General features: G+C 39.0%; 1 protein-coding gene across 1 annotated transcript in view; it reads right to left on the bottom strand.

The window, feature by feature from the left end:
* Positions 1-11,817, bottom strand: part of LOC131591857 (GRB2-related adapter protein 2-like) — a 38,543-nt gene extending 26,726 nt beyond the window's left edge. Inside the window, exon 1 of the mRNA XM_058862957.1 lies at positions 11,692-11,817. The gene's annotated coding sequence lies outside the window, so the exon portion shown is untranslated. The remainder of the gene's footprint in view (positions 1-11,691) is intronic.
* Between the last annotated feature and the right edge of the window lie 15,634 nt (positions 11,818-27,451).

Genomic DNA, 27,451 nt, shown 5'->3' with positions numbered 1-27,451 from the left:
ATGATATTGTAAACACAAACATGGGGAATCTAATTACTTGGTTTTAATGGTCCTCTTATCTTGGACATGTTACACATAATTGCAGCTCAGTCACCTTTATTCTTAGAAGAAGTGACAAACTGATACACATTTAGGTAAGGACAGAGAAATTGAAATGCTGCCAGTGGAATCTGTGTTGTGGTATAATGAGTACAGTTGTAATACCTTCATTGCATAATGGCCCCACTTGCATATTTACCTTTGGAGCCTCTTTGTTGTATTAACTATATTTTTGCTGCTTAATGGGTCTTCACAGCTCAACTTCCATTTAAACACAGAACCTCTTTTACAAGGTCTGAGTGCTACAAAACCTCATTTCTATAAATTAAAGTCAGCCATTTGCATCTGCATTTGGGAATGGTTCTGAAAGGGTTTTAAAAGAAATCAATTACAATAATTCATACATATAAAGATGCAACTGCAACAGTCAATCCAACTTTTCTTCTCATTATAAGATGTGTGAATGCCAGCTTGTTACTATTCCTGGGGTTTTCTCTGCACAGTGATTGTACCATTTTAAGTGGAAGTGTGGAACATATTTCATGTTTGTCAATGTATTTTTTAGTTCACTTGGATTATGATACCTCTGAAATTAAAGTGCAGCAGCAGTTCCTGAATGATTTAACATGTAGACATTTTTACTCCGAATTAGGTACAACTCATTCTTGTTTATCTTAATCCAAAGTCGAATTATATCAAATTGGAACGGGTTCTTATTATCTGGAATAAAACCAGGTCATACCATAATGTAAGAATATTGGTTACTGAACTAACATTTAGACTGAAACCTAATTAAGCACAAAAAAGTTCCTTATAGGCAGATCAAGTCTGACATCCTACATTTCCCCTTCCCACAGCATGGGCACTGCCATGGCAAGGAGGTTCATTGGAGCCTCTCTGCATAACCCTTGTACATCCTGCAGAAATAATCATGGTCCCAGTCCCTCTGTGAGCAAGTAATCAATTGCTGCTCTGCAGCAGGGAGCCACACAGCCTTCAGACTATTCAATAGATTGCATGTGGCAAAAAGGGAACACTGTGCAAAGGGTGTGAATGAGTCATTCGACATTTCAGGTTGACTGAAGTCATTCTGCTACATTTATTTCTAATCTTGATGTGCTATTCACATTTGCATATTAAGCAGGATGGTAAGAAAGAGATTTAAAGTGTTTGCTATAACACATGCATGGAACACAGCAGACTGCATGTGTGTGAGAGTGAGAGATTACATGCATGAGTGGGGGAACACAGCATCATGTGAAGTGCCTCCTGTGCCTTCATACAGGAGCAGGCATTCTACATGCAAGCCTGAACACATCTCAGCAAAAGTTATGTTTGAACCTGAGTTATCTCTAGGGAACTGAATATAAAGGAAAGATGTTCATTGGCAGTGTGCCTGAAGAGAGGAATAAAGGTCCCATGAGCATACTTCAGGTGATGTGTGTTGTGTTTTCTTTAGCAAATACAAAGATGAACGAGCTGGTCTGTGTACACTTGAAGGGTAGCTATGTGTGCTGTGTGCATGGGGGTGACAAGGAACACCCCCATCCATGAGAAGGTGTCAGCTGAAGCTGGAATTTATTCATTTGCCAAACATCATTAGCAGTGAACCATCTCCTTAAAGACTTCCATGGAAAGAATAGATGGCAACCTCTCAAAGTATTCCACTGTAGATGCCCCCCCACTATTCTGCAAGTTATTGATAGCACACTCAATTAACCTTGGGGAGAGAATACAGAATGGACATTGTCTCTCTCAGTTTCAGTCATTTTTGCTCAGTGACACAGTTTGCATACAAACCACTGAGGAGCGTAGTTAAATCTCCAAGTAAAAGTGCTTTAATGAAAACAAAAGTGCACGTCCATGACGTTTGTATTCGTATTAAGCCTTGTAAGCTTCATTATCTGAGAGCCTAAATGTTGGACCAAGTCATTGCAGATTATGTCCCATTAAGTAGCGAGTGCAATTCCAGTTCAAAAAGTTTAGAGAAAATGTTCTCTTAGATTTGTTTGGCTGGCAATTGCAGGCATATTATTGCAGCTCCAATTTACCCACTGTGCTTGTATTGGCTTTGTACAGAAGATAAAATGGAGTGAGGTGAAAATCCAATTTTTATTAGTAAGTCCAAGGCACACTTCTTGAGGAAAAGGTCTAGCAAGCACTAGAACTTGTGATGCAATTAGGGGAAACTCCACGCCGAAGGTCTTTGTAAAACCCACGAGGGTCTTGAACAGCAGTGGGAACTCCAGGTGTGCTGAGGATATCATCGCTTAGGTAATCTGGGCAGAGGCACAACATGATCTACAACAGCTCACAGATTCCCTGAGAACTGGCTTTGGTCCTACCAACTCACTGAAGCATGAGTATGATTGTTTTACCTTGATTTTCTTCTAAGACTGAGACACCAATGTGTACACATTTAAAGAGGCCAGGTGTTGCATTCGACATCACATTATGGTCTATGAAGGGAGGAAAATGAGCTATTCCACAACACAATAAAACATCATGCACAGTTGTTCCTACAAGACATGCTCCAGAATACACTCTGCTGATATCAGTGTTGTCATCTAAGGATCATCTCACGAGGAAGAGATGAAAACAAAAAAAAACCAAACCACACACACACACACACACACACAAAAAAAAATTAAATAGTTTGTTAGACTACTTATTGTGTTACATCTTTTCTCCTTAGCCTGTCACTGTCTTTCCTATCCATAAGGCAAATCACTTGAAGCAAATGGCATTTTTCCATACGGTGCTCTGTAACGAAACCCAGTGGGTCAGAGCTGTCTATAGAATCCTACAATAAGTAGATTAAAAGGGATTTGTGGCGATCCTGCAGCCCAAGCCCCTGCCCACAGCAGGGTTAATTTTGAAATCACACAAAATGAGAATGTAACCTCATCTTTCTACAGTGACTGCTCTAATGAAACACAAGTCTCGTTCAGGCAGTGATATAAATCATATACATGCCTAGATTAAAGACATATGGAAATCATTTAGGCAAAAAGCTTGCATTAAATTATTTGAGATTTCCTTTCAATATGCATTCATAAGATGGTACTGACTGCAGTTTTAGACTCCAATTATAAAGCACATATTATCAAAACACACACTAAAATGAGGCTATCATTACAATAATTTCCTGAATTCTATGTGCTGAAGACCCTCATTACATACTTTCAAAAATCTGATTATTTGTAGATGGAATTCAGGAAGCAATGCAAAAGAGGAAAGAATGGGAAAATTCCAAACTGGAAAAAATGGTTACTTTACTAGGCACGGTGGAAAACACTGTATGTCATGTACCTCATACAGCCTTCAAGAAGGTGTTCCTCTTCTAAATACTTAGGAAGTCTGCAGAAGAAGGTTTTGAGAGTCAGAAACTGTAGGAACTGTGCAGTTCTTGTCCTTCAAGGTTCATTTTGAACATGGCAAGGCTTTTCTCACTGTCTGTGCAGTGAGAAAACTGCCAGTGGCAGGAATTACTCGTCACAAGACTTAAACAAGGCTTGTGCACCGCTACAGGGAGATTTAACCAAGCAAAACAGGGATTAATGTGATTACTTCCACGATGAATGAGATTAATTTTTTCCAAATGGAGTACATCTAAAAACTTTATCAACACTGCAATTTTGCTTCCATACAAAAAAAAAAAAAATTAAGAAAAAAAAATCAAACCCCTATTATGCTCACTGAACTTCCATTTTCTGCTCTAGTCTCTATCAGTTTCTTGTACTTGTATCTGCTTTACTTGCATTCAGATTTAAGGACTACAATGTTCAGATTCATTACTACTGCATATCTTGCTGTATTTGATTATGGTAGGCTGTCTCTTTCATCTTGACAGATGAGCCTTGTTTTTTAGTTTAGCTTTACAAAAACGATTATACTTAATAAAATTATCATATTTGCAGAAGAAGCTAATCCACAAATATCCCCAAAGAGTTCACTGAATTTTGGAATACTGTTTTCTTGGTTGCTCTGTCCTTTGGTGATTGGACTTTGCTCATCTCTGCAATGTAGAAAGGAAAGCGGTGGATGCTCAGCCCTTCCAAAGCTTGAGTCAATGAAGCATCCAAGATTGCAGAGCAGAACATGATGCATTCAAAAGCATTTCCTGAAACTATCATGCCAGCATTTAGATTGGAAAGGAAAATAACATTTCAAAAGAACATTCTGGTCAGAACTAAAAACTGTTTCAAGCAAAAAAATTAAACATACAAACAAAACTGTTCAAAACAGCAGTAATTCATTAGGAAAATAACCACTGTTCATTCCAAGAGATTCCCAATGCATTTCACAAATCATCAATTCTATTCAGACTCACTTTGTGTATCTGGTATCCTGATAGACTCCATCGGGGTGGGGATGCAGCAGTACTAGACACGGACCACACTCTGCTGTATAGCTTCTCCCTGGTGTCTTAAAGAATTACAGCTCTTCCTTTGCCTTCACTTGCTAAAACTACCCAGCACCTTAATTAAGAAGCCCTGTTATGAGCTCTGGTGTTTTTTTCCTGCAGCCTCACTGAAAATAACACTTCTTTGGACATGTCTGGTATGGGTTAGCTGAACTGGTAAGTCTGAATGTTGAAATATGATGACTGCGTCCTTTGACCCCAGCCTTACCCTAGGGGGCACCTCTAGTTTGGCTGCTGCTTTCTCTGACTCTATTTGTCCCTTCACCTAACAATTAAATCCATCCTCCAGTGCTTTTCAGCAGTGCACAGCAGGTTAGGAGCAGAAGCAACAACTGCCCAATTAAAATTGAAATGTCAGATATGCAGAAGGCAAACTGTAATCAAACTGACCTGCCTGGGTTATCAGGGCAAGATGCCTTTAGGCTTATGCAATTAGATGAAGGATAATTGATGACCACAGGCAATCAACCTACAGTTGTGGGTCTTGTGTGTAAGAAATGTGCTCGAGCACATCACTCAGTATTGACTCAGAGAAAAAGGCTTGACTCTGTTTGAGTCACTAAAACCACCTCCTAAAGCATGGAGGTTTTCCTCAGAAATCTCCCTGAAATTACCAGCTGAAATCACAAAGTGTTTAGAAAACTCGAAGCAGTGGCTACAAGTGTGCTACCATTCCCAGTGTCCAGGTATGCAAGGAATGGTAAAATCTGTTTAGCTGGCTGTGGAGAGCAAAGGATCCTTCAGTTAAGGGTGGTGCCCTGATGACTTATTACCGTGAGACACTTAAAAGCAGGTGTGGAGAGGCACTACCAGAGAGACAGAAATCAAGCCAGAAAAAGGAATTTTTTTTCTGGAGTACTGAAACAACTGCTCTGAGATAACACTGGGAGAGGTCCTCATCCAAACATCCCTTCATCTTTCTTCCCTTCTACTTCCCACTCTTCCTTTGCCCCTCTCTTTAGAAAGAGCTTTCTGAGGCCTGGGTTTTCTTCTGCTATGACTTTGCCTGCATCTCAAGAACTGATTTGTTCAGCTGCTTTTCTGTTTTCTTTTTTTACATCAGGCCAACTACTGCTTGTTAAACTCCCAGTGGAATTATTACCTAGCTGTTAGAGGTGCACCTCCAAGGTGGCATATTGCATTGGCCACAGCTAGCTACAATGCCATGAAATCACCTGTGCCTTTCCTTCCCTAAGATTCCATACAGAGCAATACACCTGGAGTAAACCACTTGACTATTACACACTGCTTGTTTTTGGCAATGAAGATATAATCTCTAGGAGTACAGAGCCTCCAATGTCAACAGCGTTTGAAAGTCAGTTGAAGCTCTTCTGTAAAAGAACTAATTAATAATAAAGCTCAGGATGCTTAAATAACTGACCCTCAAAAGCCCTGGAGATTTAAGAAAATATTTCTAAACCCATTCCACATTTGCAATTATTAATGAATGATTCATTTCTACAGACATCATCTTGTGCTTGCTTCAACCTTGTTTGCTCCAGTGACTTCAACAGTCAAGGGGAACAGTCAGAACAATGTTGAAAACTAGTTAGAAAATAAAAATAAAAATTAATTAGTATGTACTATGCAGGTACTTTCCATGTCTGTGTACCTTCAGCTGACCTGAGTTTTGAACTTAAAATACAGATTCAGTGGTTTTGCTATGTATGAGAAGCACAGCTTTCATTAAGTATTACAGCATCAGCTGTTTGGGCACATAATGAATTTCCTGAGACGTGACATATAAATCCATTAATTAATTTACTAAGTAAAATTATCCTTAAATATGAGTTTTTAAAGCAACTTGGTACTTTGAGTGTAATATTTTAGTTGTTTTTATAGCCACAATAAAGGAATAATTAATCCAGATTTTTATTCTACTTAAAGATCACAGAAATCTTTTGTAGACAATACGCAAAGATTTTTTCCGAAGTTTTATTTTTTACCTTTATGATACTTTATATTAAATTTTTTCCCTTCAAAAACACCTCAGGGTTTGATTTATTACTTCAGATGATGCTACAAATGCAGCTTTCAAGACACCTGAGCTGCCCATAGTTGGAATGATCCTTTCAAAATGCTCGTCACTTCACACAGAGCTTCTGAGTAGACAGTAGAACCTCCACCATCCTCCAGCAGGAGCAGCTGGCTTCACTTCTGCTGGAAACAGAGGGAAGCAGCTGCTGCTTGGAATGGGGAAACTCTCTGTGGGTGTTTCAGCCCCTCAGCAGTGTCAGCCCCACTGAGAACTGCCTTGCTGGGATGTCGTGGGAAAGGGAAAATATTTTCTTGAAGATCGTTTAAAGCTCATCTGACAACACAAACATCCAGAGGTTTTCATTATTGAATGGGCTCATTACAACAAATGGAGAAGTGTTAAACCTTTTAGGCTCATAGTACAGCTGTCATTACTTGGGGTACAGGACACAGCAATATATGCTATGTCAAACCAGTGGGCAAAGGATGCAAGTGCTGCACACGGCCTCTGCTGAAGGTAATAACATGATAGTGACGAGCTGATGTAAATTTTTGCAATGCAATATTGCCTGACATTCATCCCCTTCTAAGAATGTAGAAGTACTTGACAGCTTCAATGAATTAAGATTAATCTTCTGTCTAAGATGAGAAAGTGTTTACAGACTAGACTCAGTTTTCTTTGAGAACTGAGGTAATTGTGAGGTTTTTTTTTGTTTTGATAGATTTAATCTCAGAGATCTGAGATTAGATAATTACACTATTAGAATTATCAAGAAAGTGCAGTCCAAGCAGTGTAATGACAATACAGCTTGAAACTTGATAATACCACTTGAAACTATAAACTAATCTCCCTGACAGAATTAGAAAGCATTTCTTCCATCCCAGTGTGGAGCTCTGCACGCTTGGTTCATAGAGGGTTCGGTCACCTTTCTCAGAATTAGTATTTTTGACCACTAGTAGAGAAGTGTACTGGCTGTGACAGTCTGATGTGGTACAGCAAGTGCCATGTACAAACAGTGAGAGAGAAGCCTCAGTGTCCTGGCTTTAGGCACTCTACACATTGCATGAAAAACAATTTTCAGAGCCCATTTATGCACACAGACAATTTCAGAAGTTGTTCCATATTCTAAGATAATCCCTGTTTAGATTGCAAAATTATGGAGAGTTTCTCCTGTGCCAGAACTCAGCTGTATCTCAGAGTGCCTCTGACCTGGAAACATGATGTTATTTATGTTGCTAGATTTTAAAAATAAAAAAGGAATGACAGAGTTCTGAGGGTTTAAGTTTGTACTCTACAAGTTAATGGTGGATTTTTCATGATGAGATAATAAAAATAAAAAAACTGGGGAACTGGAAAAGAAAGACTAGAGAATGTAAGGTATACAGTGCCTCAGGGGCAAAAAAAAATGGCATGTTATTAGTACTGTACATTGCTCCAAAAATATAAAGCCATTTATAAAAACAGAATGAGCTGGGAGAGAAAGGAAGGATGGATCTTAGAGATCCAAGAGAGGTAAGAAAGAATTTCATCATGTCTTAGCACGTGATGTTCATTTAGGTATTTGACTAATTTTATTTTACCTCATAATATTTTGCAGTACTGACCTCTGATTTTAGTGCCAGGGTAATTCTTAGCAAGCTTATTCCTCAAAGACTAGTCCCTCCTACTTAGATATTATTTAAGAGGTACTTTAGCATGGTTCTCCAATTAGTAGAACAATTTAAAAAAAATAAAAGGCTACAGGAAGAATTCAGACCCTTCCAAAACTTTTTTTTTTTTCATTCTCATGTATCTGAAATCCTTCTAGAAATAGCAGACAGCAACTATGCTTCAGAGAGAGCATTCTGGGCAAAAGTCAGAAGAAAAGAAAGACATCCTTCCTCTCCGACAGAATACCCAGTGGGGTAAGTTCAACATCCCCGGGACAGCAGTGCTCAAACATCAGAAGCATTTGAGTAAAATATCAGTCCCTTAGAAAGGCTGTACCATGGGAATTAGTTTGTGTCTTGAACCATGAAAATTACAGTACACACTTTTGCCAGCCTAGCTGATGTCTCTACCAATTCTATTCACGTTTGTGCGAGTCTCTTTCCCTCCCTGCCTCTAAAAAAAGCGCTCATTTGAAATAATATGTAAAATTAAATTGTCACTAAATAAAATGCAGAAACAAGTGAGCCTTGTTTAGTGGTGAGAAGAGTAGGAATCCATTTTCAAAGTCCAGCTCAGTTAAAGATTTGCTGTGCCTTCCTGGGCAAGTCACTTCACCTCCCTATACTGTAGGACACATGTAAAAAGTGCAGTGTGGCCACACATTAAGATATTTAAATGGAATGGGGTGCCAAAACCCATAATATCGCCTTCTCAGGGCAGCAGTTTATTTTTGCAGATTGTCAAGTTAGGCTGGTACAGCTTAAGTGCTTCTGTCATCTCAGTGTCATCACACTCATGTATGTGGGCCTGACTATAAAGTGAGATCATTCACACTCACCTGTCTTAAAGGCTGGGCAAAATGCCCATCAATAGGCCAAAATGTGTGCAGACATTAAGATGAAAGGCTTGGGCAGGGAAGACAAAGTTACTGATGGTAATATACTTCCTTTCTTGCTGGCCAAATATACAAAGACTGGTGGAAAGCTAAAAAGATGCTGAGGACTCCTTCAAGGGAGCTACAAAATAAAGACTTTTGAAAGATATCAAGGGACTTATGCATAACATTTGTGCTGACAGGGATATGGCTGGTAGGCAGCCCTGAGCTTTAGATCAAGAGTGTTGCCATCATTATATTGAGTATACATGTGGCACTTTGGGACACGGCTTAGAAGTGAACATGGCAGTGCCGGGTTAATGGTCAGACTCAATTTCAGGAGGATTCTCCAACCTTAGTGATTCTATGATTCTATATAGCAATTTGAGGAACTGAAAAAAGACAGAATTGGTACATTCTTCTTAGACCAAAACCAGACTCTGGAGATGAGGAAGAAAGGTAGATAAAATCAGGACCTTATTATATTATAAAAACCTAAATAAACTAAAATAAGCCCCAAAGACCTGGCCGTATCAACTGTTGGTAGCAATACTTCCTTACTTGTCAAACATGTGGCGTTTTGTCAGCCACAGTGGGTAGATTCTTCTGACTAATACCAGAGACTGAACTTGCCAATGAGTGTATTTTATGTTCTGTGTGTGTATATATACATACACACACACACACACACACATATATATATATATGTACATATCTATCTTACAGCTCCACTAAGAGGAGAATTTCAAGTGAAAATAGCGTTAAGGGAAGAAACATAGGGAAGAGAATGAAGATCATTTTCACTGCATCAGACAATAAAAATAAACCAAAAGAGACTGCCTACAGCAGTAGTTCCAGCTCTGTAGCTTAATAGCAACCTCTTGCCTGCCAAACTTCCAGATATTGCTTGTGGCTAAAGAGAGCTGCTGTCAAGCTGGAAGTTGATTGGGAAAGCAAAGTGCAACATCGTGCAAAGGACATTACAGCTGCACTGTTGGCCCTTGAATCAGCAAAAACGGAGGGCATTGGTGTATGGTTGCAAGAGTAAGTGTAATCATCAGGGGAAAAGAAAGAAATTCCATGTAACCAGGTAAAGGAAGACAAAGTTTGAAGAGGAAAGTGATGTCTCTTACTAGAGTAATGGCTATAACTTACAGAAATCAGACAAGCTTGCAGACTTGCTATACCTTATGCAAACTAAAGTAAGAAGGCGTAAGAGATCAGGACAAACAGCCTACTTGAGCAGCCGAGCCCTGTTTTTCTGAAAGTTGCCTGTTTTGCCCAGGCAGATCCGTCAGTCTTAACAATTTTAGGAGATGTGTGCAGAAGGGTGTGGAAGAGATGAAAGTAAATCCAAAATGTAGACAACAAAACTAAGCTAAATATAGCTGTGTGCATTTCACAGTGCATATCCATCCATCTCCAGGTTATTCTGCTTTCCTGATAAAAACGGCAATGACAGTGCTTGTTTGTGCCTAATCTCTTATCCGTGGGATTGTCAAGTTTGAATACAAGAATGAAATAGAAATAAATTTTACTAAATAGCAAAGTAAAAAAATTGCTTCACTGCAAGAGCAATGCATTTGTTCACTGAGCCAGTGCTAAGGAAACAGGTTTCCCCCCTAACTGTTCCACAACTCATTTTGCCATCACATGATAGCCAGAGCCAAAGATTTTTTCCTGTTCAGAATCCTGGGAGCAGAGGCTAAAGTATGAGTTTCTCTCTTTTCCACTTTCAGGTGGATGATGGCACTGTTGGCTGCATCACCTACGAACTTCTGTGCCAAAATGTAACCGGTAGGCAACTCTTTCTCATCCCAAAGCCCAGTTCCTCCTGCCATGCCCTTTCACTAAAAACTCAATTATTTTTAAACCTTCCTTAAACCAGACAATTATAAATGTGACAGGCTCTACTGCTGCTGCTGAAGAGAGTTTATATTATAATTTTTTCTACAAAAATGTTGTAGTGATAGGATGCTACTAACTCATGTCTTGGAGACTAATGTCCTTTTGCTTCTACAAGGCCAGTATTATGCAGAAAAATACACATGAAACACATGCAAGACCTTGCATGCAGCTCTATAGCACTGCAGTCTAAAGATGTGTTTCATAACTATATTGCATGTTATACTTACAATGCATCAAAAAGCTTTACAACAACATTAAAAAACAATTGAGGAAAAGTTATACTCATGTCTGACCCCTTGAGAAACCACTACATTTCACAGAAGACATAAGAGATCAGGAAAACAGCTTACTTGGGCAGCAGAGCCCTGGTTTTGAACAAAAGGAGGGTCAACAATGCCATATCTCCAGTTCCCAGAAGCATTTTTCTTTCTAGGCATCTTGCCCCTTTCAGTATGATCACAATGGGTGTCTCAGAGACACAATAGTCAGATCTCTGCTAGAGAAACCTTAAATTTTCAGGGAAAACTGGTTATTTCTTTGCCCTGTGCTTGTGATTAATAAAAAAAAAAAAAAAAATCCCACTCATTATTTTCTTTCCTCTGTTCCAATAAATACACTCCTCCTGAGCACAGTCCTGATCCCCCACTGACAAGAAGAAAAACCTGATGCACCTGTAATGGAAAAGAAAACACAGACTCTCAAGCCTTGCAGATCAGCCCATGTTTAACTCTGTAGAAAATGCAATGCTAATTTAGCCAATGCATCTACCCCTAAAACTTCAGAGCAAAAGAAGCAAGCACCCAAGCAGATCTGTACCTTTGCAGCAGGTAGTTACACTCTGGTCTTTCAGGATCTGTGGTGGGACAAAACAGTGGGGGAATGGCACGAGTCTCATAACAACCTGTCTTCAGCACAAATGCTTAGCAAGGACCAAAGTCTGCGGGGCCATGCGGGACACACAAATCCCCGGCTCAGCATCTCAGCCTCTCCCTCGTGAAGCGCAGCCAATCGAGCTGGCAGAGTGCAAACCACACAGGAACTCACAGTCACAGCAGCTTATTGAGCCGGGTATGGGACTCAGCTTGGTGTGGTTTTACTCTTACTGTGAGGGAAACTGCTTGAGAGCGGTTTCTCTGAATGCTACAGCTGTGCTGGGGCACCTCACAACTTGCTGAATGTTCAGTTAGTTAATATATCTGTCTGGAAAGCACTGGCCCCTTCAGATATTAGCAGTGATCCCCAAGAGCAATCCATCACAGGTGTCCTAAAATGTGTCCTCCTCTCTGTTATGGGGGCACAGCAGTGGCCATAAGCCATCAGCAGGTGAATTTGTGGAGCACCTCTCCTGCCACCCATCCCCTGTGACGTGACAGAGTCTATGAGTGTATATGCACAGGGCACCCCTAAGCTTGGATGTCCGTAAGCAAACGCAGGCAAACGCAAGGATCATTTTGTGCCTGTGTAGGCACAGGCCGAGAGGGAGTTGATGTGAGAGAGAAACCAGGATTTCACCAGATTCTGCAATAAGTGTGAACCAGGGGGCTGTCTTCAAGCTGTGAGAAAAAGAGCTATAAAAATGTGATTCCTACAAGAACACAGAAAAGGCACATTTGCTTATTTAGTTGTTGCATCGATTTGGTTGCTACCAGGAGTGTATTGGGGTGGCCTCTGAATGGCAATTTCCCTCCCATCTTTCCTTCTCTGCTGTCTGAGCTCCAGTCCCTCCTCTTGAAGGCAGCCCGAGGCCTGCCAGGGGTCAGCAGGGCCCCAGAGGGAGAAGGACCATGGGTGGTTGGAAAAATGATTGCTACGGGAGAGCAGAAATCTGCCTTAGGAAACGTCAGCCCCTGCCCTGGCCCTGCCTGGTGTGGTGCCTGCAGTTGTTAACATGAGGCTTTTCAGAGGAAACAAAAAGAAGTTGACATCAAGTGAAGTTTCCCCCTGCAGCCACCAGTCTAGGACCTCTTAAAATCGCAGCCTAAAAACATCATCTAAATTCTGCTGGGTAGCTGAAAGCTGTGAAAGGGCCATTTGCTGCAGCTGAAATAGATTCATAAATTACTGAGTTCCTGAGCCAGTGAGATCCACACGGCTCTGAGTTCTTGAAGCCACTTTTCTTTGCACCATTTCCTTGGATATGGTTCAGAGCCTGGCCAAATGGTCTGTGCTTTTTGCAGCCCATTTCTCAAAGGCAGCACAAAAAGCCCCAACCTTTAACTCCTAATTACTGTTGACTTTTTAGAGCAAGCAGCCAGGTTGCTGAGGTTCCATCTGTGTTCTTCAAAAGAGCAAAGGTGTTACAAACTGAAATGGGCAAAACTTTATTGATAATATTGAACGATCTAGTATTGAAAAAAGTATTCTTAATTACATCTTCAAAATGTTCAAAAGTTAGAGACCAATTAAGGTGTTTTGTAATGGCTATTAAATTACTCTTTTTACCATTTTTAATAGTTTAAGTACTTCCAATGGAAGTACTGAAATGTTCTGATTTTCCAGGTAAAAACAGCACTCTAGCTCACAATTTACTTTGATTTGAATAAAAAAGTAAAAAACCATTAAACAATAAAAAATGCTTTTGGGCAAAGCACAACTTTCCATTTGGCTCAAGATGAAATACTCTTAGCTATTCAGCCAAAATTTTTTTTTTTTTTTTGCATTAGAGATGTCAATCTCACCAGCAAACTAAAAATCAGTTTACATATGCACCATTGTAGCATTAGTCACATGGAGCTGGCTCAAGAACAGAGGCACAGAATGCAACAATCAAATGCTGATGTCTTTTGCACTAGCACTAAGACCTATACAGTGTTCATCTCCATCTATATGGCATGATGTGTATGACATTAACTGACATACAAAAGCAAAAAACTGGAAGTTAATGCATGGCTATATCCAGGCTTCAGGCTTTTATAGTCTCAATGGCTTAAGTTGAATATTACTTAAATGTAGACATCTACCAAATTTCATATTTCAGGATGGGGATTTTTGTTTGTTTGTTGGCTTGTTTGTGGTTTTGTTGTTTTTTGTTTTTTGTTTTTTTTTTTTCAATTTTCAGAGGAAGATCTTTTAGGCTAATACCTTCTTTTAATTGATTCAACTATTTTGATATATTGCCACCAAAATACTGATATTGTAAGGCTATATCAGTTAGTTCGTTCTTTTTACACCTCTGAAATATTCCTGAGATCCTGAAGTGAGGAGGAGGAGTATGCTGGCATTGTTCATGTTGTTCCTTTTGTATGTGTATAGACCTTCAAGCTGTCACTCGTGAAGTTTTCACCGTTTACTAAAAACAAAGAAACAGAAGGAAGTGTGGCATACACATCAAAATCCCAGACCTACAAAAATCAAACCATCTGTGGACACAGCTAAGGAAAACATGGGTAACAAGGTTTTTGTAAAGCAAGACTTGATTGCAGGAGGATTAGCTAATCAACTTGTAAAGCAAATCAAATTAATGTATCCCACCATATAACCAATGTCACAGTGCCGCTCTGACACAGAGAGAGAGAGAGAGAGACAGGGAGAGAAACATACAAAGGGAAAGACGAATTTTATGATTGAAGTTTTTTAATAGCTTCATTGAAATGCATGATAAAATCAGACTCTCTCAGTAGGAGATAGACAGATAAAAATGGACTCCATTTGAAGTGCAAACAAGAAAAAGACATAGGGTGTTGTAAAGCATACAGCACCTTCCTCATAAACATCCCACTTTCTCTGTTCCAAGTGTTTGCAACTGTCTCTCCCTGTGAAATCTTAATTAAACCAGTATATTTCCCATTTAAGTAATTTGGAAATGTGTGTAGTTTGATAAAAAGGCTAATTAGCTCTATTCTTTAGAAAACTGAAAAGGTACCATTTTGATCTTTTGCTTGAAATTCATGTCAATCCTTGCATTAAAAATATCCCTCAGTCTGGACTGTGGTAGGTAGCACACAGCAGAAGCATGTTCATAAGGGGGACTGTGGGAAGTGGGCTCATATGGAAAACAAAATGTATTAGGAGTTTTAATCCTTTTACTTTTTGTTTTTATAAAGTATATCACATATTTTCTCCCTTCTTGAGGCTGGGTGTTTGTCAGGGCTTGAAATCAAATTGATGCATGATGAAAATGGACCTTCTCTGGTGATTCAGCTGGGAATTGCACAGAAATCTACCCAGCCTTTTGCTAACCAATAAAAAGAAGGGATGGGAGCAGGAACATCTCATAAAGCTGTGAAATAACAATTCACAAGCATCATTTAAGTAATTTGGAGGCTGCATTCCCTTTTTATGCTACTGCTGCATTGACCAAAATGCATCTCCTATTGAGTATACGAGCTGGGAAAGCTGACGGATCCAAGCTGATTCATCTTGAAAAATTGGAATTACCATTTAGCAGAGCAATTCAATGACGAATGCAAGCTCTTGTTTTACTTCCTTCACCTCTGCTCTTTTTTGGAGCCTTTCAACAGTTCCATAAACAGAAGAGTTGCACTAGACTGACATGAGACATTTCCTTCCCTTCTCCCTAGTTGCAGATATTGTTCTTTTGCTGTAGTGTAACTTTCACTGACTCTGACATTTGCATTTGGATCTTGTTATAGGTGTGATCAAAATGCTAACTACATTAGCACCAAAAGTCAACCGAAGCAGTGGTTAAACAGTTGAAGGTGTTAGGCTGTGTTTAAACAAACTTTCTGGGCACTAAAATGTTCCATTTCTTCTTTTACTTGTTGGTGCTCTCCATGCTTTTAATTGACTTTTCATAGTGAAACACCTGAATATCGTGTTTTTAACCTGTAAATGTCAAAGCACTTAATTATTATGGCATACATTATTGAGTAGAACCAATTCACTTTCCTTCTAGTTTGATATCAAACTGTAGTCTTGCCTAAAGGAGAGGCTAAACATATTCTCTCTGCTTTCTCCTTGGGTCAGTTATGGTTGCTGTATTTTTGGTTAAGGACAGTTGAATGAGACCAAAAGGTTATTGCAGAAAGCAATATCCACTTCTCCTGTTCATTAATTTTGCTACCATGGAATCCTGATTTTGGCTTCCTTACACAGATGAGAAATGGAGGGTGAAATTATTTCTGCCTCTGCTTCTTTCTCCAGAATTTTAAGTAAATGATACCACAGAATTATGGATATTATGAGCATTCCTGCCAGCTCCCTCAGTACCCTTGTGTGGGTCCCATCCAACCCCACAGACTGGTGTGTGTCTAAGTGGTGTAGCAGATCACTGACCATTTCTCCTTGGGTTGTGGGATCTTCAGTCTGCTCTCTGTCCCTGTCTTCCAGCTCAGGGTATGGGTACTCCCTGAACAGCTGGTCTTTTTTTAAGGATGAGAGCAAGAAGGCATCCAGTATCTCAGCCTCTTCCTCATCTTTTGCCACTATGTTTCCCTCCACATCCAAAAAAGGATGGAGATTCTCCATGGCCCTCCTTATGTTGCTGATGTATTTATAAACATTTTTAGTTGTCTTTCATGGCAGCAGCCAGATTAAACTCTAGTTGGACTTTGGTCCTTCTGATTTTCTTTCTGCATAACCTCACAACATCCTTGTAATCCTCCTGAGTTTACTGGCCCTCCTTCCATGGATTATAAACTCTCCCTTTTTTCTTGAGTTCCAGTCAGAGCTCTCTGTTCAGCCTGACCAATCTTTCCTCCTTGTTGGCTTGTCTTCCAGCACATGGGGACAGCCTGCTCCTGCGCCTTCATGGTTTCCTTCCTGAAGAATGTCCAGCCTTCCTGGACTCCTTCCTTCAGACCTGCCTCCCAAGGGACTCTGAAAACTCATATAATTTCGTAGTTGCTGAGCCCAGGATGGCTTCCAACCATTGTATCACCCATCAGTCCTTCTCTGTTCACAAACAGATCCAGTGGATGCCTTTCCTAGCTGTTTCCCTCACCAGGAGGGAATTCAGGAGTTATCTTCCACACACTCCAGGAACATCCTGGACTGTTTCCTCCCTGCTGTGTTGTACTTAAAGCAGACATCTGCTAAGTTGAAGTCCCCCACAAGAAAAAGGGTCAACAATTACAAAACTTATCCCATCTGCTTATGAATTATTTTGTCTGCCTCTTCACCCTGGTTGGGTGGTCTGTAACAAGACTCCCATCTTGTCGGTCTTCCCCTAATTCCTATCCATAACCACTCAACTCTATCATCATCATCATCATCATTGTTAAACTCTAGACAGTCAAAACACTCCCTAACACACAGGGCTCCCCCGCTGCCTCTCCTTCCTCACCTGTCCTTCATGAAGAGTTTACAGGTCATCCCACTGCATTTCTATGATGGCAACTATGTCACAGCCTTCCACTTACTCAATGGTTTTCAGCTCCTGCTGTTTATTCCCCACGTTGCATTGTTGGTGTAGGTGCACTTGGGCTATTCATCTTGCCACCTTTTTTGGGAGAGAAGCCCTAATTCAATTTGCTACATTTGCAGAAGTGCATTGAGTTTTGTGATTTGGAGAGTAAAATAGACACCATGAGAAATGTCTGGCACCACTTACTGACTAAAACTAGCTACAAATGGAAAATAACTAGAAAAAAGTGCAAAAAGCTTTATAAAGAAATATCTAAAAAAGGTAGAAGTGAGAAAAGCAGCCACTAGCAATTCTTGGGGCCTCCCAAGTTCATTAATGTGGGAGATCACTGAACAGACAGTGCAGTTTCTCCTTCTGGATTATGGACACATATATAACACTGGATGAATGGCTGCAGAAACACCTGGAGGTTTGTGTTCAAGCACCTCACATGGTTGGACTGTTTTATAAAGAACGCATCAGAGAAAGTCAGACACCAATATAAACAGGGCCTCTTCAACACCAAGACACTGCAAAATTTTCAATATATGGGTAACAATGAAAGGAATTAAGGATGACTTCAGAAAGCCTGTCAATTAAAATTTGTAAGTTTGGAGTTGATTATTTAAGCTAATTGCTCAAGGAAAAATTAGCAAGTAATTACAGCTGCACATTGGGAAAAGCGTAAGAGCAAACAACTTTTCCGTGTTATTCTCAAAAAAAAACCAACTTAAAAATACCAACATCTTTACAAGTAAGAACTTAGGAAAAATGACATCACTGTTGGTTTTAGGCTTACATATAAATGGAAGTATTTTTGAATATAAAGACAGATGAGCTGAAAAGCTGAAAATTGAAAAGTAATTAGCATCCATTTGGCATTTCTGAAAATTAGTGGCTTCAAAGTAAGCAAGGCAAACTAATATTCTCTGGCTCTAGAGCACATATTAAAATAGATTGGTCTTAATATTACTTTCCCATAGCTGTATTTGCCTAGATTAATGAAGGGAATTGGACCAAATGCAGGTAGAAGGAATTTTTGCATACGAATTCCTAGTTACACTGAGTACTGAGATGAGAACAGGATGATTAACGTGGCTGCTCAGTGCAATGAGAGCCCAGTTAAGTTCCTAAGCAGCACCCCCAGTGTCTGTCAGATGTGAAGCAAGTGCTGAAGCAGCTTCAGCCAGTAAGTTTGCTCATTCAGCAGTTCTGACAGATGCCACAGGTAGAAACAAGCCTGTTCTGAAGCACGTGTGATTTTGCCAAGGAATCATACTGAAGATGCCATAATGCACAAAAGAGCACTGCACAGTGTACAGAGTCAGGCAAAAGGCCCACTTGGCCCAGTGTCCTCCAGCTAGGAGTGCCAATATGATCTATTTACAGAAAATGAGCAGGAAGAAGGGAAATAAAGCAAGCCTTCTTGACATTCCTTCCAGGAATTCTTCACCGCAACAAATCTGACTTGACTTGTTGAGCCAGAGATTGTATCTGAACAATTATTTAAAAGAGCCATTTATTTTCTGTAAGTTTGTCTATGTTTTTGTCCTTCATTACATTCCGTGGCAATAAAAGTGACAATTTACTTAATGCATGGTATGTAAGAACACTTCCTTCTTTTTGTTTAAAAGCTCTGTCTGGTAATTTTGATAAGTTTGTTTCTCCTTGGAAGAGTTAGGTTATGCTAACTTAATGGACTTCAAGTTGGTAGTCCAATGAAGTTTACAGTTGAAGACAATACTTAGTGTTTACCACTCAAATATCTTTACCATTGACATTTAAGTAATTTCCACTTTATAATTTAAAAAATTTGGCTGAGAAACTTGGTAGTTTAGGAAATCTGTAAGAACATAGAAAAGCTGTTGTCCTTATTTTCAATATAATATTTAGACATTGATTTTAACTCTGAACCCGAAAGAAGTTATTGAGAATTAAAAATGTCTTTATAGAGAAAAGGAATGGAAATACCAATTAATTAACAGTAGAAAAGTATCCATACTGAAAAAGCAAGTATCCAGTTCATATAAATTATTCCAGCTGCTGGAAAACCCCACAGAGAATCTGAACCTAAAAGCGGCCATGGAAAGTAAACTTCCTAATGCTCATCCTAGTATAGAGTGTTTCTTCTTACCCATTATTGACACACTGCTGGAAGAAAAAGAGTCATTTTCTATTCTCACTCCTATGAAAATTGGTATCTACTAGCTAGAGGAATTGTGCATTTTAAATATTGTCATCTGGCATATCATATCAGAACCAGATTTTGAAAACTTTTCCTAAAGAAATATTCTAAGAAAAAGGGATAATGAAGCGTCAGAAGACCACCAGAGAGCTTTTGTTAAAAAATAAAAAATCAAGGCAGTTGTTGCTTGTATTTTCTATATGATAGATTTTAAAAACGTAAACAAAATATCCTGCAGGAATTATCAGAAATTCAGAGCCAGAGACAATCTTCTTTTCCCTTCCCCATCTGCACTGAAAATACAGTGCATAATAAAAATAAAAAATAAATAAAAATAAAAAATACAGCACTTCAATTAGAAGTAGTTTTATTTACATAGGACATGGAATTGCTTATCAAGTCAACTTGCATTCTGGGGTACAAATAGATGGGTTACAGTATTAGGTATGCAGCTTATTCCTGCTGTAGTGATCCATGAAATTGCAGTTAATTTTGCTGAAATGGAACATTATATTTTTAAGAGAAAGTGAAAGAAAATGAGAAGGAGGAGATAAACCATAGGAACTGAACTTTGAATACAAGGTTAAATTATTAGTAAGAACATAGCACTGCTGGGAACAGCATGAACTGCTACATGAAGCCACTGACCTGTTGACTTTCAGACACAATCAAGTATCCTCCTTGCCATAGTAAATTAGATGAATTATGGGTAGCGATGGGCCTGTCACAGTGCACATTCCTGTCCTCAAGTGATGTATGTGAAAATGAATCCCCGCTGATACAACCTCCATACAGCCCCTATTGGCTCTGACATGCCAGCAGCATGCATCTGTTCTGTGCTATGAAATAATTGTACTGTGATGCTTCCACAGTACAGCTGCACATAATGATTTTCTTGGATTTATACTGATGAGAAAAATTCAAGACTGTTTAGTGACTGTATAAAAATCTGGGGGCTATGAGATTAAACTGAGGAAAACTCTAACTGTACCATAAGAATTTGCATTTCAATGCCTTTTTTCCCCCTCACTCAGCAAAAGAAGGCACGTGCTTCCACCTCCACTGCTTAACTTGAAAGTAGTATGTGGTTTAATATGGTTTCAGAACAAGTCAGAAAAAAACAAACGAGCATTTGGTCACTCAGTTCCAAGATGTTGTAGCTGTCTGAAATTGCTGTTGTCCTTCACCTGAGTTTTGTTAACTGACAATACCTGCAGTCTTACTCCATCCTATTTGTGAACTAAAATGTCCCAGCTTCAAAATCCCTATGAAAAGGAATTTGAAAGCCCTGTACTAATCAGTGACAGAAGTAACCTGAATTACCATCTACAAACTCATTATATTTGCCCATCGTGTCACTGTATTTAGCTCACCCCTGACTTAAGTAGTGGGATGTTGTCACATTCAGGGCTTGCACAACTTAACAACAGAAACCAGGAACGAAAGAGGAAAAGTAAAGTTACACAGAGGAGATCTTAGTACTGAATTTTCAGGTTTACAGTTCCAAGAAAGGAGGGAACCAGAGGTCTTTCAGTGTCTGCAACCTGTCTCTTGAGGCATTTTATAGCATACATTAATGTCTTTGCTCAGCACGCCAAACCCAGGAAAAATCTGCCTTATCTTCCCTTTCTGATGGTTTCTGACAGTATCTGAAGAAGCAATATGACAAACAGGCATCAAGATAACTAAAACATAATTAGGTGTTGTATCTCTAATATTAGACTGTCCCCTAAGAGATCTACTATCAAAGGCTGCTCACCAACATTTAATTCCTTTTTACTTCTACCAGACTTTCTTTCTACAAACTTCAATCTAAAGAACTCAAGCTTAAAACTATGTTAGCTAAAATTTTGTTTTTTTTAAAATGAAAAAGCTTTCCATGCTAAGAAAAGTGGTGTTTGTTAAGATAAAGGTTAAAAACCCACATAATTCAAAAAGTAAAAATGGTAGGTCAATGGCTTTGGAAAAATGGGGAAAATGGGAGTCTTTAGGAATAAAGTAATTGGTCTGTTATAGTACTCTTTTGTCACAAATAGGGTTTTATTGTGGGTGTTTAAATCTAGCAGATACTTCTCTGTCTCAACTTGTTTTTCTGTTACATTAGTCCCTATTAGATAAAGCTTAGTTTGACCAAAAGATTTAATTAAAAACTGGGATAGCAGGGCCTATTGATAGTTAGTCTTAAAATAGCCTGACAGAAAGTCCCCTGGGATCCCACAGCTAGGAAGACAGTCTTGCTTTGGGTCAAGATGGAGGTGTCTGTGCAGAACTAGGAAGAGAACATCAGTAGGGAATAACAAATAATCAGTGTAATGGACTCTTGTTTGAGCTGAGCAGTAGCACTGGGACCAAAAAGTACTGGAAGAACAGATCTGCTGTAGAAACCATATTAAATGCTCTGAAAAGGTGGGTGGAGATCAATAGAGTGGTTACAGCAGATTTGTATCATGTCTTTCCTTATGCTTTATTCCAGCTACAGATGTCTTACATAATTTAGACTACTGGTGTTCACACAAACTATACAGGATATATAGCTAAAAGGAGAAATTAATTGGGTTCTAGGCAGGATTCAAAAAAGTCATCCACTTTCCAGGTAGGTTGCTACTCTCAATAAAATGTCAGATAATATTCACTGTGGAATAACATGAGAATAGGATGTCTGTGTTAATAGTATGCTAGTGTTAGCTAAATCAGTACAGCCCTGTGCCATAAAACAAAGAGAAATTGCCCACTTGTAGCATATTTTCAGTTCTTTTTTGTGTGGCTTTTGCATATATTGGATGCAACAGAAGTCTAAAAGCCATCAAGGCTATTTACTAATGAGTAAATAATTCTACATAACATTTAAACTGTAAAATGGAAGAAGGAAAAGCTTGTGAATACATAGTATTAACAGGAGTTAATTTTGTTTGGATAATCTTCTAAGATGCTGTAAATTTCACTTGAGCTGAAATTGCAGTGGGAAACTTCACGAAACAATCCAGTCTTTAATATCAGAAAAAAATTACTCAGAATTTTTGCCTTGATTTTCTAAGACTGAAATGCCAGATATTGAATACAAAATTACAGGACATGACTATTCAAGTTGACATACCGTCCAAACCAACCAAAGTCACTGTGTACAGCATTTAGTCTGTTGCTGCACTTTTGAGCCTGATCCATCAGTCCTAAATATTTTTGTATTTTAGATGCAGTCAGTATAACATAAAAGTTGGAATGTTGTCTAGTTTCATTAAGAGAAAAACAGAAGTGCTGCAATTTTTGGACGGGGTGAAAACAAATCTTTTGTGATGTGACAAACTAATTTCAAACAGAAGATTGCATCTGTTTTCATTGGTGGGGGATGTGGGGTGTACTTGCCACACATCTTTTGCTAACAGAGGTAGCTGGGCCTTGCTCTGCAGTAACACCCAGGATTTATCTGTGTAAAATCCAGGTGCAGGGAAGCAGGAGGCAGCTCCATGTCTGTGTCAGCTGCAGCGTATGGTCACCAGTTGGCCAACGCGCTGTGTTTAGGCGTTGTGAGGTCTTCGAACACCGCCTAATGTTTCCATACCATATGGACTGTAGTATCTAATCACCACGGCAGTACAGTCTCGTGTTTCAGCACAATGTATCTGTTGGCTGACGAAAAACTAGCTAACACTCAAAATGGTATTTGTTATTAGTCTTTTTTTCTTTTTTTTAAACCGAGGCAGAGAAAACCACTATAATCTGCAGCTTTCCTGCATTCTGCTGCCCCAAGTTGCTTTCTTCTCACCAGACATGAGCTGCAACCTTCTCCCTCTTCCAGAAAAGAAACATTTTCACACAAGTAGTTTCAGCTGACCTGTTTCTCAAATATTTGGAACACTGTGTAGCTCCAAACAGAAGAAATTTCAGAAATGTATTTTGTATGGGAGATATAAAAGAAATTCCTAACATTTTTATGTCCTTTTTGGTTGTTGTTGTTGCATTTCAATAGTTGCATATTGTAATATTGACTTCAAACAGACTTGCCTGGGAATCACCATCGTGTTAGGAATTACTATATATTTTTTTGTCCACAATGAATTCTGTTTGCAGTTAACTGTGGAAAAACCAAAACTAAGAAACTGAAGAATCAGAAAGCCTCCAATGTGTGCTCCACATTGCCTTAAAGAAAATGTGTATCTCACCCATACCCCATGACATTTTTCTTTCCAGAGCAAATTGATGCTGAAAAATACATCTATGGTCTTCTCAACATGGTAAAAAAAGGTTTCTTTTTTTTTTCCCCTTGTGATTCTTATGACTATGTGGAATAATCCAAATATATAAAAATGTCTGAAGTGAATAATCTCATTCCTTCCTCTGAGTTCCAAATATGCACTGGTGCAGGAGGTTGTGCTAATGTAATGTCAGTGGAGACCCTAATAACCTTTAGAAGAATGAATTGGTTTCTTTAACAATGCTGTCAATCTCATGGTTGAAATTCTAGGGAGAGCTGCACAGGAATCCATGCTGGGGAAGAGGAGAGGAGAAGGGAAGTTGTGAGATTGTCCACTTCAACAACTGTCTAACACCGAATGCATTTAGCTGCAGTGCTAAATGCACTGCGGTGCCAAGCGCACCCTTTTGCACAGCTCTGGCACTGACAAGACCCTTTAAAGTGTTTGTAAATGACATTGCCTTTGTCTCAGTCTAAGAATATTTCACATTGCCAGACCTGTGTTAAAACCAGTGCAAATTAGAAGGAGACCACATAGATGCACCATTGATTTCAGTTATCCAGATCTTCCTCTGAGTAACGGTTTCTATGGAAAATGTGCTGGAGAATAACAGTTCTATTCTAGGGCTCAGAAGTCCTAAAAGGTGGTGAATTTAAACTTTTTTGATCAGTGGAGTCCTAACGATTGCACAGCTAAGTTGCAGTCTTTTGCCCAGGAAAGGTGTGATACCACCATGATGGGGGTAGTCTTATTTTTTATGAGTTCTCAGATCCCTTTGAAGCAGATGATGCAATTTGTAGATGTACCTTGAAAATATGGATGAAAGATAGAGAACCCCTTATTAGAGTGAGTTAATAGGGCTAATAAAAGTTGCATCAATCTTCTTCAATGTCCTACAGCAGTTTCAATATGGATGTGCAAGTCCTTTATAAAAATCTCACTTAACCGTATTGAATGTGGTTGCAAGGTCATTCTCACTGGAGGTAACATAAATAATGACATATGCTCAGATCACAGTGCATGACAACTGTCTCCTTCAGAGCAACGCACAAAATGTGATCAGCTCACCCAGCAAACCCAATGACTGAAAGTTTTAACAGAGGTAATGCTCGTACACAACCTTAGCAATGCATGGTTAAAAGCTGTAGGAAAACACAAAATGGGAAAATTGTATTTAAATAACATGGTTTTTGTCCTATTTTCAAGTATTAGTAATTCTGCTTTAAGCTCCAATTGGAACAATAAATAGGGCATTTTTTTCCCTTTTGCGTGTTGGCTACATCTGTAGTTTATCAAACTAAAGGGCTTTAACCTCCTGTAACATGGGTGTTATAATCTTCATTGCATACACATTTTCTAACTTTTCAGAAAATGACCCCAGGAAAAAGCTCAAAACAGTCTTAAATTCCATTAAAAAGGTCTTGGCTTTTTAAGACTGGCTGCCATCAGAGATGCCTAGAAAAGGCTAGCTGAAAATCCATTTCTGGCATTGCCTTTAACCAAAACACAAGAAAAGCATCAGATTTTTCCTGACAAGCAGAATTATATAACCCTCTCCATCTATACTTGGGGGGAGTCTCGCATCAGCTTCTCTCCTTTGGCTATGAATTGTACCAACAGCCCTCTCTTAGTGCCTTGTAACCCTGAAAGAAGATTGGCTGGTTTTATGGTTGACTCACTGCACTGAATGCACGCCTGCTTTATTATTTGTATCACAGATTTCCTGTGTAGTTTTAGATAAATAATCTCTTTATTCTTCCATTTATAAAGCAAAGTTCAAATCTCTCAAACTCACAAGGATATTCTGAAGATCAGTTGATTAGTGTTTGTGAGATACTCTGATATTAGTGAAGAGATACTTCAAAAAGCTGATAAATATATAGTGATCTTTGATTTCTGGTCTTCCACATCTTTTGTAAAAAAAAAACCCCAAAGATTTCCACTTAATAAATCCCAGCTGGACGACTGTTCTTTTTTCACTCAGCATTTCTCACATTACTTTCCTAAGTTGGAGCCCATTTTCTTGCCTTCTCCTTTTTGGAGCTGCTTACCCTTTGCTGATTTAGTACAACATATGCTTTCCAAACATATTTATTTGCTGCTTTTTCTCCTCACATTCCCAAGTGTCTTATAAATGCATGTGTATAAGAGACTTCAGACAAAGAAATAAGACTGCTGCAGGGATACCACATAGCAAACAGATAAACAAGCTATTAAATAATTAGCTATCTCGTCCTTTCATTATCATATTGAGCACTCACCATGGGAAGTCTTGGAGAAGAAATAGCATAAATTCTATAGAAACTAGAAGGAGGAACTTTTAATTGTGTATAATGTAATATTATCAGGGTCCTAAAGTTAGTAATTTATTCTTTCAAGTTTAATTTGGGATTATTAGCCACTCAAAGTATTATGTATTTTGGGGTTTATGTCTCATCCATAGTTGATTCCAAGGTCAGCATCTTCTGTGAATGTTGGTGTAAGGAGCAACTCAGAGAAGTAGTCTGCATACTAAATTAAGTCATAACCCATTGCAGCAAAGTTTGGCTTGGAGACTGCTAGCTTAGAACTAATAAGGAAGGCATGGTCCAAATAGCCTAAGGGAAATATGGAGATGAGAATCCAAAATAGGTGCACATGCAACCTATACCAACATATATCCCCACTGCTATACACCTCTCTGCTGAGCTCAGTTCTGCAATGCAGGAGTATACAAAAACTGCCTGCCTTCCCTAGGAAAGACACTATGATTCAGAAGATTGAATGGAAAGAATTATTAAAAGTTTTCCTGTAGCCAACAAAAGAACATGCATACACCAAATAACACCAACATCTTTTCGTTTGCTTTCGGTATTTTTTTTTTTCACATTTCACATTTGTCTTATGAATAGAAATCTGTCTAATGAAAGATTTCTCTCAGGAAATTTCATCCTTAAAAATAGTTTTTCAGCTGTTCCCTACTCTCCTGTTTTGCTCCATGTATTATGAAGCATGTGTGTGACATAATGCTGCAATAGCATTAATTTTAAAGTGGTACCTAGAAGTGGAGCAGGAGGGCCTGATCCTGGTTTGCTGAGTGTATAATTTTTACACAAATGAGCAAACCAACACAGTTTCTTATATTCATGTCTCCCTGTTCAGAAAGGAAGCAGGTTGCAGACACTGGGGATATAAACACAGAAGGCAGCAGGTAAGAACAGGAGGGCCAGGCTGAGCTGTGAATCTGTCTGGCTTTGTCTATTACTGTAAAGAGCTATAAAATCTGTTAGTATTCAACTCCAGCCACTGGCTGTTGGCATTGCAGTTAATGGACCGAATGATGCCTCAAAGGCATTTTTCTACCCGATTAATTCCAGGAAATTTAACATCTGTGTAAAAAAAATCACCCCTTCCCCCCAGTAATTAAAATATATTTCTCAGCACAACATTTTCCAGGGCAGCATCCCTGTCATATCAAAATCAGCTTTCTCCAGCACCCAGGCAAAAGCACCCAGCAGCTTAAGCCAGACAAGTTCTCTGAAAATGTGAAATCATCAGAGGCCCATTTTATAAGTAACACTGACGCACTTAGAAGGCAAGAGCTGGTGGGTATCTCACAGATTTATTTAATCTTTGTTCTATTCCCCCACCTTCCAAGTAATTAACTAACAAATATCAAACCAATGGTATTAGCAGTTAAATACTTCAAATAAAGATGTTTCTCAGGGGAAAAGTTGTGGGACCCAAACAACTGAAATGAAGGTAGTGGTTTCATTTGTCATCTTTTCCCCCTGGTATAAATGCAGTAAGAACAAAAAATTAAGCACGTCTTCATGAGTGACTACCATAATACTGAATATGAGGGACCAAGGTAGTTTCCTGCCTGACTTCCACTGACAGCAGTCAAGCATGTATCAC

Source organism: Poecile atricapillus, chromosome W, assembly GCF_030490865.1.
Source record: "Poecile atricapillus isolate bPoeAtr1 chromosome W, bPoeAtr1.hap1, whole genome shotgun sequence".
In the NCBI taxonomy this organism is placed as follows: domain Eukaryota; kingdom Metazoa; phylum Chordata; class Aves; order Passeriformes; family Paridae; genus Poecile; species Poecile atricapillus.
The sequence above is the reverse complement of the archived record's forward strand: the minus strand, read 5'-3'. Positions and strand labels throughout refer to the sequence as shown.